Genomic DNA, 15157 nt, shown 5'->3' with positions numbered 1-15157 from the left:
GTTCTTATGGCTTTTTTTGGTACGAAAATACCCTTTGATATTATTTTGCGGGGTTTCGAGAATTTGGTCTTTTTACACTTTTACATTTTAAATCTGATATTATCTTAGTTATGTACCAACTTTGATATTATTTCAAAATTATCATTCTTCTTCCATTTTGTTATCCTTCACTGAATTTGTTTTTTATTTATTTCAATATTAGATTTAATTTTATAAAATTAAATTTAATATTTAGATTTTAAATATCAATAAATTTTTTTAATAAAAATTATTAATTCATGGACACTATAAATATTGATTAAAACTATTAATTTTTGTTATTTAATATAATATTCAATTGAATTGAAGAAGTACAGAAAAATAATATTAATCATGATGGAAAAATAAGAGTTATTCTATTTAGCCTCCGTTCGGTTGTTATAATTGCTTGTGATTAAATATTATGAAGTTGACTAAAAATTTGATCCTACTAAAAATTTTATATAGGAGTATTTTTGTTGAAATTTTCTAGTAAATTTTGATTGTTTTCAAATTAATAAACGAAAATTATATTAGTCTTACATTAGATGCATATTTATTTCAGAATAAATTGTGTTATATAATCTATTTATGATTAAAGCTATTGTATTAAATATTGATTAAAACTAAGGCGTTGTCATACCTTATTGATTACATAGTACTATACACTATCAAATATTGATTATAACTATTAATTTTTGCTATTTAATAATTTTTATAAAATTTATTGATATTTAAAAATTAAAATTTAAAATTTTATAAAATTAAATCTAATATTGAAATAAAGAAACAAAGTGAAGGATGACAAAAGGGAAAAAGGATGATAAATTTGAAATAATATCAAAGTTAGTACATAACTGAAATAATATCAGATTTAAAATGTTAAAAGAGTAAAAAGACCAAATTGCCCAAACCCCCCAAAATAATATCAAAAGGTATTTTCGTACCAAAAAAAGCCAAAAGGACCAATTTCGAGATAAACCCTTAGTCTAGGGACTACTGACGATATTTTTAAAGTCCAGGGACTATGTGCGAGATAAACCCATAATCCAGGGACCATTTTTGTAGTTCACTCTTTATTAAAAGACATTTTATATAATATAATAAAAAATATTTATAATTTAGGCCCTACTATCAAAGAGTAATTCACGCATTCATACCTTCTATCATTAGTATATCCTTAATCCCTTTTAGGAAGATTATAAGCTGTGAATTAGTTTGATTATTATTTTACGATAAAACCACCAATTTACAGTGTTCGAAGTTGTGAATCAGTATAATAAAACACAAATAGTTCACAATTAAGAATATTTATAATTATGAGTTAAAGAAAAAAAAAAAATGAATCAGAGTTTAGTATATTTATAATTGTTATTTACGTAACAAAATCACTCATTCCTAACCATAGTTATGAGTAGTTTTGTAATTGTACAGAAATTTTGTTTATTTTAGATTTTGTATTTTGGTGAGTAATTTTTGCTTTTATATGTGATAATGAATATTTTATGTATTTACTCTTAAAATTATTACTATGTACTATTACTGAAATTTATTACATCTGAAAAATACAAAGAATGATTCCTAATAAAAAATTAGATAATTAAGAAAAAATGATTGGTCTAAATGTCTCCTGCATTTCCACCGTCCATATAAAAACAAAAAATGCCAGTGGAATCATATAAACAAATAACATAAATTAGTCACAATTCGGCAAAAAATTCTAAACAACCGGGTCAAAAAATTGAAAAATAGAAAACTTAGCCATATAAAAATTATACGACTACGCATTTTAAAATATGTTAACAATAAATTATTTCACTCTTATAATTAGCAAAAGAGATGTCGGTGTTGAAAAATATTATAGTACTATTAATTTTTAGATTTAAAAATTATACTGCTATGATTTGACCACGTGGCAGCAGATTTTAATGAAATTTAAAGAAGACAGTAAATACTGTATGTCATTTAATCTAAATGATGTTATCGTCTACAGTTGAACTTTCAGTTTTTTGCACCAAATTTAGCCTTCAATATCTCAGTTAATAGTTAATACAGCTAACTAATGTGCTTAATCCTGAGTTGGCCTATTGGTGAATCGAATAGTTCATGATGATTTAAAAAAGAACGATTTCTGAGTCCAGTCAAATATATATTGAACATAAAATTTGCTACTTTAATTTGTCTTTTATCTGCAATTTGAATCTTATTATATTAATAATGGAGTTTACCAAGTTGTGATTGTGATCGAAAAATGAATAGACATGTCTGTAGACTATAGTATGTGGTCATCCTCCACTAGTTACGATTGAAATTTACTGCATTTTTTACTTTTTTAATCAGTGAAGAAACGAAGTTTTCTCCATTTTTATTTCATTTTTTTGTCGATCAATATGTGTATCATTAGCTGATTAGCTAAATAGTTTTGCAGAAATTATTTTGAAAAATCAGAAATTCCGACTCTTACGTCTTCATCATTCAACTCAATTACTTAATTCTGATCCCTAGAAATAGACTTTAGAAACAATACAAATTTTAATGAGATACTATTTGCAAAATATGAGAGAGATAATAAAACACCATATTAATTCAAAGCGATATATCAACTAGCTAGAAAATTGGTGGCTCAAATTCATTGACCCTCAAATTAAAAATTAGTATTTCACTTGCTTCATTATATCTTCTTTCTTCTACACCATAGGATTAACAATGGCGGACATGATGGACTCAAATAGACGGTGGTGATGAAAGGGAAAAAACAAAAAACAAGTAAACGAAAAGTAAATGACGGCAATATATATTGATCAATTCTACAATTTCTATTTTACTACTTCGACAATAATATAAATGAAAATTAATTTCTGTTGACAGTTACTTTTAGAGATCGTGCTTGTTGTTATCAATGCTCCCTCCAAAAAATAATAACCACATTTGATTGGTGTAGATTATAAGTAATGTTAAGTAATATAGTACTAGATAAAAAAAAATTTATTGGAACGTAAGGTTCATTTAAAATGAAAAAAGTACTAATATTATTTTGTGGAATATGCGAAATGAAAATATAGACATTATTTTCATGGACGAATATAATTCCATAATAGTTTTCTACATGTATTTATTGAAATGCAAATTCGACTGTTCATATTTTAGTTGGAGATGGTGCTACTTATAGAATGTTGTAATTTAAACATTATCTTCATTTGCTTTGGGGATTGTGTTGTTGGCATAATTTAAATAATTTATTAAGCACCAATTAGTCATGAAAAGTGGGTCACCGACTGAGCATCACTATTCCAATTTGTTGGGCCCAGTTTCGAAGCTTCATAGCATCACGCTATCAACTCCCCATATTTTAGGCGTTTAAAATAAAACAAATCGAGTGAAGCATTGAAATCGTTTGAAATGAATATTATTTGTTAGTAGGTCTATATGAATAATTTAAAAGTTTTAAAGTGGCTACATTCAGTTACTAAAATTCACGGGATGCCAAATTTCATTCAGTAATAATTTGTTCAAGTACTAGGCAAAACAAGATCGAAATACTCTCCAACAATAACTTTTTACGTATAAGGGTAATTTAATCATAACTGATCAGTGATTCCTCGAGTGGCAGCTAATCTTTTTTTGGGTAAAATTCTAGAAGTAGGCCAATTTTGAAAATATAAGCATTTTAAGCATAGGATTTTGTTTCATATCACAATTCTAATAGTATATGTTTAAATTTCGTTGGGCCGATGTGGAATGTAATAAAGTATTCACTAAAATATGTATAAATGGGCCCAAAGAGCCTATAACCTTCTACATAGTGTTTCGCAGCCTTGTAAACCATACATTGAAATCTATTTAAGAATAAACTCTCTAATTATGACAGCAAGCCAAAGCATAAAACAGACTGCGTTGATGAATGATGTACAACCACTAATCCACTCTTATGACATTTGACTATTTCGAAGCATCAATTATAATTTGATTTGTATTCACAATATTGGACAAACAAGTGTTATACGAATCAAATACTAAGAACGTAGGATATAGACAGTTTCTAACTTTTGAGTGCTTTCGTAATCCAAAATAAATTGAAGGCAAAAAAAGAAAAGTTATCGCAAATGGCCAATTAAAACACATTTGTTTTATAGAAACTTACGATGATATTCTATAAGACTAGTAATGTATGGGGTGGTAAAGATGATACAAAATTATAGTTATAATGATACTCTCTTCGTCCCAAGATAAGCGAAGTATTTATTTTGGATACGGGATTTAAAGAATTGATACTTAAACAGTTAAATTATGAGAGAAGAAAAAGTAGAGAAGTAAAGAGAAAATAAAGTAAGATAGATGATTTTTTGCTAAAAAGATAAATGACTCACTTATAGTGGGACATCCCAAAAAGGAATATGACTCGCTTATCTTAGGATGAAGGGATAAAAACAGGACACTTTGTGAATGTCACGGATTTTAATGTAGAATTGATAAAGTAAGAGAGAAGAGAAAAAAGTAGTAAGAGATAAGGGGAAAAGTAAGAGAGAAGTATTGTTAGTGGAATGTAAGGTCCATATTATTAGTAAGAGAAAAGAGAAAAACGTAAGAGAGAAGTAGTGTTAGGGGAATATAAAGTCCGTATTATTTGAACGTGCCCTATTTTTTGTGGACAACAAAAAATGGCAAATGTGCCCTTTTTTCATGGACAGAGGGAGTATGAATAATAATAATAATAATAACAATAATAATAATAGTAATAATAATAATAATATATGGGAGTGATGATGATATTGTATAGGGACAACTTTTAACTTTAGGACTGGGCTACAGTAATAGTGTAAAATCCCTGAAACATGCATCACCTTGTATAATTATACATTATATTTTTTCATGACATATTATATTATTGTTTGTATCATAGATATTTGGAATGACTATTATAGAAGATAATAGTGTATGTTATAAAAATATCTTTGAAGTAAATATACTACAAACAAAATATTGTTTACTATATATGCACATAGAAAGAAAGAGATCAAATAATTAAATGTATCCAAAGTTTTGCATGTAAGGCCGCATAGCATTTGGTAGTATACATGTGTAAAATAATATATGTAAATATAATTATAGTAAATGCATGAGAAATTTAAAGATAAGAATTAGAGATGTAAGCCGTGTGCCTAGATGAGCATGTCATCTCCTTGTCGTAAAAAATTAAGAGAATAAATTTAGGATAAGGAGTGTACGTGTAAATCAAAGAACCGAAGTTATCTTTTCATTCATAAAACTTAATGAATAAATATTCATATGTCGGCTGAACCGACTTTAAATACATAAATATATACTACTGTTCCTAAGCTTCACAGATAGGGAGTTTATTCCTCAGTAGGAAAAATGAGAAGGGTTTTCGAAGAAAAAACGAAGAGGGAGAGAAGGAACAATTAAATTATAAACTCAAATTTCATTTTAGAGATAGGCGGTGCAAAAGAAATATTTGTGGATACAAAAAAAATGAGGAGCAGTGGCGGATCCATTTTAGAACAAGGGAGTACATTTGTATCCCAAAATAAAATACTAATACTATGTATTGTGATGAATTTGCAATATGGCCTTTGTCGTCTAGTGGTTCTGCTATCAGTTTCATCTGAGTTTCTGAGTTCGAAACTTGGCGCATATTTTGATTTCTTTACCTTTCTTGTTCAGTTTTATTCTTGTTTTATTCTTACATTTAAAAGTTCCACCGTATATCATATAGTATTACTTATTTTAATTATTTGTTGTTTTAATTTTGTTAATCCAATTTGTTTACTTATTTCATGTTTTCTGTACCTTTCTTGTTTAGTTTTATTCTTACATATAAAAGTTCTACCGTATATCATATAGTATTACTTATTTCAATTATTTTTTGTTTTAGTTTTGTTAATCCAATTTGTTTACTTATTTCATGTTTTATTTTATTTAGAGAATTAAAAGTTCTGTAGCCTTTTACTTCTTTTCTATTAGAATAATGAATTTACTTTTGTTGTTTACTTTTATTCAAACAATTGAAAGAATAGATGTATTATCTTTTTTATTTGTTAAAACAATTGAAAAAAATAAATTTATATACTTCTTGATCAAATTCTCAAATAATAAAAAGTTTTACTTTAAACCTATTTTATCTATTTTGCAGCAATTATGTGAAAATCTATATAAAACATTTACAACTCATAAAAATATGTATAATTTTTAAAAAATAATTGACATTTTGCTTAAAGTATTTATATCTACAAGGTTTTATTCTAAAAACTGTCTATTAAAAAATATTTAAAAGTTTACTCAAATGTTTCATGTGAAAAAAAATTAATTTATTTCCAAATTATATAATTATATCTATATAAGACATTTGTATTTAAGAGAACAAAAATAATTGTTTGGATTTTTAAACTCTGAGAACTATTTTTCGTACCCCCGAATAAAAAATCCTGCATACGCCACTGATGAGGAGCACGTGAATTCGACGGATCAAGGATTGTAGAATGCGAAGAGGAATTTGGAATTCAGTTAGACTCACTATCATAATCAGGTGTGTATAAATCACACTTATAATTTTATGGAGTGCATGTTATGTGATTATTTGCTATGTATTTGATTAAAGTAAAAAAATTGGAATGTATGGTAGAATGTGATATGAATATATGATTGGTGTAATGGATATATTTTATATTGTATAGGAATTGTTTGGTGGAATATGATATGAATATGCAATTGATAGAGTTGATAAGTTTTTTTATGATATTATTGAAAGTACATGAATCATATGATTAAAGAGAATCTGTGACGGTCTTGCCTGGATCTGAAATCAAGTGGACATATTGGGACCTTCGGGTAAATCATAATGGGGCCTACGGGTCAATTACAATGGGACCTTCGGGTCAATCACAATGGGACCTACTGGTCAATCATATTAGGACCTTCGGGTCAATCATAATGGGACCTACGGGTCAATCATGTTGGGACCTTCGGGTCAATCACAATGGGACATTCAGGTCAATCATATTGGGACCTACGGGTCAATCATATTGGCATATTGTAAATCCCGGGCAGATACCAGGCTTGATTGTCACAGAATAATAAACTAGACAGAGATGCATATGCATATGGATCTGAAATTGCTTATGATATTTGCTATCATTTACATGTGCGGGTTTAAAATATTTGTAAATAAACATAGTAAATGATGGATTTTGTAATTATAGTATTTGGATGGTGATGTAATTTATACTATGTAATTTCTTTACTTATTTATCTATTATAAGCATATACGTCAGAGTGGTTGGGGTGTAACAAGTAGTATGTAAATGTCTCAGATTTACTCACATGAATTAGATACTATAGATTTTTCAGAGACACTTGTCTAGTGTTCATTAATAATTATATATGTGTTGACTTGTATGTTTAGGTGCGTTAGGTGGGACATACATTAATGTCCGAGTTCCATTGGCTGACAAGCCAAAATATCGAACTAGGAAAGGGCAAATAGCTACAGATACCTTGGCTGCATGCATAAAGGACATGCGTTTTGTGTGGGTTTGTCGAATTGGGTACCCGCGGATACCCGATCCCGAAATTTCCAAAATTCAATACCCGATACCCGACCCGAATTTGATTTCGGATACCCGGATACTCGACTCGGGTATCCAGTCCCGATTGTGTTTTTTGATTTTTGATTTTTGGAAATTTACTACAAACTTTTAGAATTTATTTATTATTATTTAATTCAAATTTAATGCAAAGCTGAAGTAGTATTCAAGAGAAAACTACAAACTTTTAGAAATACAAAATTCTTGTAGTAGTTCAAATTTAAGAGGAAATAACTACAAACTTTTAGAAATACAAAATTCTTATAGTAGTTCCAATTTAAAAGGAAATAGCTACAAACTTTTTAAAAATACAAAATTCGTAAGTTAAACATATTAACATCTTTCATCCACCCACAATTAGTCAATAACCATCAAAATTCAGAAGTTCGAACATCTATCCCTTATAAACATCACAATTCAATAATTCCTAAGAATCAACATCTAATAATAACATCATCAAAGATTCAACATTTAAACTATCACAAGTCAATGGAATTAAAATGTAATTAAAAAAATGAAATTATATCTTACTAGCTAACTTTTAAGTATTAATTCTGACATGTGGATGCGTGTGAGTATCATATGTTATTGAACAATTTAAGTCATATTATATACTTGCATACTATCAGCATTTCTCTAAGTTTGGTTATGTATACACATGTGGATGTTAACACTTGTGATTCTTTGTGATCAGGATGAAAGGCCATGACATTGTCGACCATGGGTCCGCACCACAATGTCATTGTGGGAATGGGAAGATTGTTAGCTGTAGAGGAAAGTTTGCCAAAAACCCTAGTCGATTTTACTACAAATGTCCAGTTAACGGGAAGCATTCTCAATCTTTCATATGGTGCGATGAATACCAAAACTACACTTCAACATCCGAAGTCCAAAATTTTATGCGTCAAGCATCAACGACGAGAGAGAAGCCCTCATCTGAAGCAATATCAAGCGTTCCCACCCGGTCACTCACTTTATCAGAATTTGAGACATGTGTCGTTGTAGTTTTCATGAGCATGGTTCTTGTGCTTCTTGGTGTAATTATTGGTAAACTATTGTAGGCTTGTAGGCATTCCACTGTGCTATTGTCAAACTATGCACATCTTTAATGTTGGGGCTTACACTATGGACCTCTTTTTGCTACCCTCTTAATTATTTATCATTTATATTAAGTTGTAATTTTTGTCTTAGTTTTTTTATTTGTCTTCATGTGTGTTTAGAAAAGCTGATTTGGTCAAGCATTATCATGCTTTTATTGCCTTACCAGGTGGTTATGGAACTTTGGAAGAATTGCTTGATGTTATGACATGGGGTCAACTGGGAGACATAGCTGTTGGACTACTCTTGAGATTATGATCTTGTGAGGTGAACATTCCAGATCATTTGTCAAAAGAGCTAACTTGGGATTTTTGTAAAATCGTTTTTATTAACTCCATATAGTGACACATATAATCCCATTTATGTAATACTAAATGTGCTTGAGAGAAAAGCTTTGATTTGCAAGCTGTAACTACTGAATTGCATTATGCAATTTCTTGTTGTCATCTATATATTGTGGATATCACTTCATCTTGGTAAAATAATAAAAAAATGAAGATAATAAAAAAAATTAATAAAAAAAGATATGACATTTCCAATTTACATTTCAGTATAGATTATTTTTTAAACGTACTCCGTATCTTGGTAAAATAAGCAGAAGATATAGTGGAAGGCAAAACTTGGAATATTTAAATGTTTTCAATTCACATTTGAGTATCTGTATTTAGTGGACAACAAATCTATGTAAAACGCGAAGAGATATTATAAAAACACATCATTTAAAAAATTAACAAAATATAGCTACGAACAACATCCACAACAACATGTTTTGCCTTAACATATTATATGATCCCCATCCACCATTGCACATAATCTTGGAATGAAAATTACAACACATTAAAACAAGCTACTACACTATTGTTTCATAAGAAACGACTTGTTATATCCTCTTTTAGCTTCACGTGAAAGTAGTTGTGTACATCCTTGAGTACTACTAAAACTTTGGTGATACAAATTGTTAAGTCATGTAGCAGCTTTGCTCCATGAATCTAGGAAATGAATTACTGATCAGCAGCCTTATTCCAATTACATAGTTTGAGTTGTTCATCTAGGATTGGAGCAACAACCTTCTAATAATATAGTATTCTTTCCTCACACTACTAAAACTTTAGTGATATGAATTGTTAAGTCATGAAGCAGCTTTGCTCCATAAAACTAGGAAATGAAGTACTGAATCAACAGCCTTATTCTAAATACACATTTTAAGCTTTTTCACCTAGGATTGGAGCAACAGCCTTCCAATAACATAGTATTCAGAAATCACATGCTTGCTTGGAGACAAAAAAACGTAACAGTCTAATAATGCAACTATATCCACATTGAATATTATTTCCTACTCACTTGTGTTCATTTATAAATATGAATATCATTCCTTCACACCATAAACCAAAAATGGCTTCCAAACCCAAATCTCAAGATGGATATCTTTATCATGGGATATGGACAGCTGAGCTAGACAATCTGATTGTTAGTAGTATTCTAAGAGAGAAGCAATTGCATCAGTTCGCGGGCTTCGTCTTCCCACCAGAGTTCTTGTATGATGCCGAAGCCACAATTAAGGAGGAGACAGACACTCGTGTTAATAGGGATGACGTCTATAACCGGTTGCATTTCCCGGAGCACCGCCACCAAACCTTCAAATCATTGGTCGAGCATCCGAATACACGCTTCGAGCCCTCGTCGAACTAGATTTTTGCATCTGGAAAAACTTGGATGGCCTTATTTTTATTTTAATTTTTTGTTATGATGTATTGATAATATGTTCTATGTAATCATAAAATTTTAGAATTTTTTGTGATTAGAAAATGCATTTGCTGGAGCATATACAAACAATGGAGAACTAGAGTTCAAGATGCTCGAAATGCTGTTTAGTGGTGAGTTCAATGTAAGAGAGAACGATATCGAAACTATTGTGCTCTCGGAAAACATCATTGATCTCAATCCGGATGTTGATGAGGGCCAAGGTGAAAAGCATGTAAGTGGATATAAGCAAAAGAGCCCGCTACTACCACGCAAGCTGTTCGATGAGAGTTCACACTCCCGAGATCGTGAGTCATCAAATTTCGAGGAGATTCGAGCGCACGCGCATGATCGTAGTGGAAATTTCAATTACCACGGCTTTGACAACGCCCCAACGAAAACGGTAGACTCTTCAAACAGTAGCTCTTGTGCATCGTCATCGCCAACTTTATGGTGGCACCGATCATAATCGTGAGGTGAAATGCCCAATGAACAACACAATCATGAATCTTATCTAATGTAATGTAAGCTTAGGATTGCCACTTGGCAAATAAGTCGTGTCTTGCGACATGGTTGTCGTTGTCTTATGCACGTTGTGAGTGTAAACTCATGTGTAGTTCCTAGAACTAGTTCAATTCCGAAAGTTGCCTTATGCAACATGTTATGTAACTTTGTTTGTGAAATAAACACGAGTTTCAGAAAATATGGCCTATTGTAGTCCATTATAGTCGCTAATAGTTTGTTTTAAAAGAAAAGTTGTATGTATCAGAAGCATGACTTTGTCGTTTCTCATTAATTGGCTTCAACTCACCTTTTTTTTTATAAGTCATCCATGCTCTTAACATAAAGTAAGCATTAAAACACTTAAATCTTTCTGTTGATTAAAAAAGCATTAAAATATGGATGAAAACAAAGCTAGACAAAAGATAGACAAAAAGATCATAAGAGCATCTCCAATGCCGGCTAGCCGAACCATTGGAGCAGGCTAGCGCCATTTCGGCGAAAAAACCGGCCAAGGCTAGCCGATTGCGTGTGGCTGGCCGATGCGCAGGGAGTTGTTTATGCGTATCGTTGACGCTTTGGAGCGTCGATATCTGTGTTTCCGCTTCAGGCACGATGCGGTTGGCAGACCCGGCCACACCCCTATTCAAAAGTGCACGGCGGTAATCGGGACGGTTGGCCTACGGAGGCGCGGCGGACATGTGGGATGAGTACCTCCACATCGGTGAGTCGACGGCCCTGGAATGTCTGAAGTATTTATGTGAGGGCGTGATAAACATTTTCAGTGAGCAGTACCTTCGAAGCCCTACTCCCGAAGATTGTCAGAATTTGATGTAGATGCACGGGGAGAAGCATGGGTTCCCCGGGATGTTAGGCAGCATAGGACTGTATGCATTGGAAGTGGAAGAACTGTCCGACTGCCTGGAAGGGGGCCTACACGACCGGCTACAAGTCAAAGAATCCCACGATGATCCTCGAGGCCGTAGCTGATTACCGGCTGTGGATCTGGCATGTGTATTTTGGGGTAGCCGGGTCGAACAACGACCTCAACGTCCTGAACTTGTCTCCCCTCTTCAACGAGAAGTGCCGGGGCGTCGGTCCAGCCGTCTCATTTGTTGCCAACGGCAACCGACATGATATGGGCTACTACTTGGCGGATGGGATATACCCTAGGTGGCTGTCTTTGTGAAGACGATCAGGCACGCAAGTGATGAAAGGAAGGCCTACTTTGCGGAACGACAGGAGTCGGCGCGCAATGACGTGAAGCGCGCATTTGGTGTGCTCCGGTCTCGATGGGCGGCAATTAAGGGTCAACGCGTTTGTGGGATGTCGGATGCGTTTCCCAAATAATGTACGCCTGCATTATCCTGCACAACATGATCGTCGAAGACGAAGGCGTACAACCGACTAGTTGGGCCAATGACGATGAAGTCGGTCCAAGCCACGGAACGGCCACCCCTAGCGTTCGACGTGGGGTACCTCTCGATGAAGCCGGCCGCCTCAAGGAATTTGCCGACATGCGCCAAGTGGAAGCTCATATTCAACTCCAAAAGGATATAATTGAAGAGTTGTGGGCACGGAGGGCTGCACGCCGTTAGTTTTTTTTTTCTGTCTTATGTAATTTTTTTTTATCTATGTACCTTTTTTTAATGAAATTAATGAATTTTCCCATATATGTGTCGTAAATTTAATTCCGTAATTTAATCGTAATTTTAATTCCGTAAATATAGTATATTTTGAATTATTTTTATTGCGGCTGGCCTATGGTGGCCTAAATCTGATGTGGCAAGTGGATTTTTAGTGCTGCTGACGTGGCAGGGAGAGAGAGTGGCTGACCTATGGCTGACCTATTTGCATTGGAGATGCTCTAAGTGTGATAATAGTTCATTACAGTCATCCATGCTCTTAAGTTGGGGCAAATACTATAAATCCTAAGTCAAGTAAACCTGGGGGTTTGACACCAACATTACAGTCACAATGTGTCACATTCTTAGGTTCCATAGTACCACATATAAAGTCATAACAACAATCACCAAATACAAACACAGCATTAAACAAGGGTTTTAAGCTCTTATATTTGAGCATGAAAACAAAGCTAGACAAAAGATCATAAATGTGATAATAGTTCATTCCACATAAGGAAGATTAGATATCATCTCCCACTACATAGCTAAGTCAAAAGATCAAACAAACAACCATCACAAACTAACAGTGATTTTTCTCTAATGCACGAAGAACGTAAGTGTGATGGAAAGCTTCAGGAAGGCTATTAAACAAGTCTGAATGTTCGACTTTGCTGAGGATGAATTCAGCAGCATCGATTTGCTGTCCAAGAGTTATGCCTTGTATATTACCAAGCATGCCAAACACTTTCTTTCTTGCCTTGCTAACATCAAACTCAAACCCAATCCTAATGGCCAATTTATCAAGCCTAGCATTGGTTTCATTGTAATACCCCCTGCCCGACCGTTTGTCGACTGAACAAATGATGTCACAAAAAGAGGCGCTACCAAGTATAGTGATTTAAAATTTTATATTTCAGAACCATTCGAAATCCAAATATTCCAATAAAGTTTCTAAATTACACCAAATGACTGTTATAATCTAACATAATTATATTATTCATCCCCAAATCACTTATTCTCAATAGAATTTATTTAGTAAAATTCAAAACTCTTAACCCCTATCCACACAAACTATCGGCTAAGATATTCAACACAATTAGAGTGTTTATAGCTTAAAATTAATAATCCAAACATGCTTAATATCATCCTGAAATCACATGCTTATAAACTATTTCAAGAATTTATTCATTCTTCTCTACTCTATAAAAATCGAAACCTACATCCTTTCATACCAATGTATTTATCAACTTTCATTTTATAAGAATAGGCCAAAATATGAGTCATACCTTAGTGATGTCTCGATAATACGATTGGACATTCAATCCGCCGGAAAATCGTATAGTGAATCGTTATTATTTTGGGGGAAGGGAGGCTACTGATCTCTTTTCTTTTTCCTTCCTGGAGCATGAGATGAAATGGTGGGTTTGTGTACTTAAATTAATCTCCCAATATTATTTTAGTCAATTAAATGATTAAATGCCAAGTGGCATTACTTAAATCATTACACCTCACATAGTAAATTCTAGAATATCTATAAGTTCAGAATTATCTCCAAATATGTAAAATAATCGGACACCTCACATATTATAAGAAAATGTGGAGAACTTTTAAGTATAAAGACAAATTTTCCCTTATATCAAATTTTTAATATGAACATCAATCAAATTATACTTGCACATTCTCACCCCCATTATATATGTAAAACAATATTGCTTATAAGTTTTCATTAGCTATTTTATTAATTATCACTTTTAGATATCAAATTATTCATTGAAAGCCCCGATGCTCTGATTTCTTAATCGGAATAGTAAATTCCGCCCAGGGCCATTTTTGGGGTGTTACATTCATCCTGTTCTTAAGCAAGCAATTCAAGCAAAGCATCAGCCCTATCAATGAGTTTACACTTCTTACCTGATTTCTTTGGCAATTGAGTTCTGGTGTCACCGTTTTTCTCCGCGGAAGCTGAGTTCCGCTGTCACTGTCTCCCGTACTCTGATCTGCCATTTCTTGCGAGCCCATGGTGTTAACTGGCATTTCTTGAGAGCTCGTGGTGTTATGTGGATTAGTTCCAGAGTGGCCATCAGCACTAGCTTCAAAGTCAGCCTCTTGACTCCCATTATCCACCATTGAGATTCGATCGCACACCAAGGTACATCTCCTGTAAATCCCGGCCAGCAGAGCCTATTGCCCGATCCTTGCCAAAGATGTCTTTCCATTAATCAAACATAGGCCACGACTTAAAACGCATGTAGCGTGCATTGTTATCCATCTACAACAACATGAAACACCCATCACCAATCAAACGCATTAGCTATGAAAGAAACATGTGTAACATAAGAGAGGGCCTATAATAGTAAGAAACACACCCTAACAATTTGTTCCCATTGGTCATTATCACAATCAATCTTGTGATCGCCCTTGTAATTGTGAAGCCAACGCCACTTCGTTTGAGCATGTTAACCAAAGAGTAGTACTCCCTCCGTCCCGCTTAAGATGTCACGTTTTCCTTTTTAGTTTGTCCCAACTAAGATGACACATTTCCTTTTTTGGTAACTTTCTCTCTCCAATTAATAC

General features: G+C 32.9%; 1 long non-coding RNA gene across 1 annotated transcript; it reads right to left on the bottom strand.

Moving 5' to 3' along the window:
* Window positions 1-13054: 13054 nt before the first annotated feature.
* On the bottom strand, window positions 13055-15157 carry LOC125186925. The gene is made up of 3 exons (XR_007170532.1): window positions 14950-15157; window positions 14495-14852; window positions 13055-13981 (listed from the first exon to the last, which is right to left on the bottom strand). It is a non-coding gene; the product is annotated as an uncharacterized LOC125186925 (long non-coding RNA).

The sequence above is a fragment of the Salvia hispanica genome, chromosome 5 (assembly GCF_023119035.1).
Source record: "Salvia hispanica cultivar TCC Black 2014 chromosome 5, UniMelb_Shisp_WGS_1.0, whole genome shotgun sequence".
In the NCBI taxonomy this organism is placed as follows: domain Eukaryota; kingdom Viridiplantae; phylum Streptophyta; class Magnoliopsida; order Lamiales; family Lamiaceae; genus Salvia; species Salvia hispanica.
Note: the sequence above shows the minus strand (reverse complement) of the source record. Positions and strands in the feature narration are given on the sequence as shown.